This window comes from Mycetomoellerius zeteki, unplaced genomic scaffold (assembly GCF_001594055.1).
Source record: "Mycetomoellerius zeteki isolate Tzet28-1 unplaced genomic scaffold, Tzet1.0 scaffold346, whole genome shotgun sequence".
Taxonomy (NCBI): Eukaryota; Metazoa; Arthropoda; class Insecta; order Hymenoptera; family Formicidae; genus Mycetomoellerius; species Mycetomoellerius zeteki.
In genome coordinates this window covers 33,833-35,171 of record NW_017257334.1, presented here as the reverse complement: position 1 = coordinate 35,171, position 1,339 = coordinate 33,833, and the positions used below count along the sequence as shown (strand labels likewise).

The 1,339-nt window shown below is 37.1% G+C and overlaps 1 long non-coding RNA gene across 1 annotated transcript; it reads right to left on the bottom strand.

Annotated features, from left to right (window-relative positions):
- LOC108725435 (uncharacterized) lies at positions 1-1,161 on the bottom strand. Its single transcript, XR_001936752.1, has 3 exons — positions 723-1,161; positions 193-331; positions 1-72 (listed from the first exon to the last, which is right to left on the bottom strand). It is a non-coding gene; the product is annotated as an uncharacterized lncRNA (long non-coding RNA).
- Positions 1,162-1,339: the final 178 nt, after the last annotated feature.

Here is a 1,339-nt window from a genome sequence, read left to right as displayed (position 1 = left end):
GGGCTAACCATATTTTTAATGGAGCAGAAATATCCTCTTCTGTTGCATTCGCATGTGAATTTCTGATTGCACCTGCAAAAATAACATTTATTTCATTATTTAAAAATAAATATTTTATTATTTTTAATAAAATTCACATAAATTAGCTTAAAAAAACTTATTTTTTATAAATAAAAAGAAAATTTGTCTTACCTTGCAATACGAAAAAAGGATCCTTTCCAAAAAGTTAGATTCCAGTTATAGATTATTGGGAGACACGGTAGTGGCTCGGCGCTAATCCAAACGCAACGACATTACGCTATTTCACAAATGGCTCAGCTTGATTAGACAACTGAAAAAAAAGATTAATTATTAAAAGATAAATAACAATTGAATGAAATGATACACCATGGGCATTATGTATGCAACGTATATATTCTAACAAGTTAAGGAGATCAAACTGTATTTACGCGTGTCGGCGAGTTAAAAATATTAATTACATTGTGAAATGCAACAATTATACAAAAACTTTATGTTTTTATTCTTATGCCAATATTCATCTTTTGAATAATAAAGATATTAGGTGCGACTTCACGAACGTAACCTCTAATCTTAAAAGTAATTATTGTACGATTAATTAGCCAATATTCGAAAAAATATCATTCTAAATAAATACAAAATTAATGTTGCATTCTTTATTTTATATTTTTTTCTAATATAAGAGAGGAAAAATAGAGGATTACCTTGGATTCACCATGCTCGTGCTCAATCTCATGGCTCACATGACACCATTGCACACTTCTTCTTCTTCTTCTTTAATTAATGGCTCCCGCCTCCAAACAATGTAAAAGGAGGTCGATACGGCCAGATCTCGTCACAATAGTAATAACCGTATGTTTATGACTGTTTTCCGTGTGTTAAAAAAAAATGATGCAACACCTGCGAAAATGGCTAAGCCCGTTCGAACACCGGGCGCCTGCGTCTACGGCGTCGTCACGCTGCAAGGACGCGCGTCAGGACGACCGAACGGGTCGTCCAAGACCGCGGGATGATTATGTATGTTTCAATGCTCGGTCAAAGTCGGCAACACTTTCAAAAATATACAATAGCTAACACCCGAGTCGAGACGCTCCGCCACGAGCAAGTGGTTCATCAGAACTCACCATTGCACATGTATGCGCCTATGTGGCCGAAAAGGCGGGAAAAGAAGGATCACCTACTGGGGTGCGTTCCAAAACTCGACTTTTGTCAACTCAAGTATCAATGGTCGCGTTCAGCAGACTCAACTGTTGCGGAGCGGATCAATGAGCTCTCGCTGCTATTGGATGATCTAAAAGAATACACCAATAGCAGTGAGCGC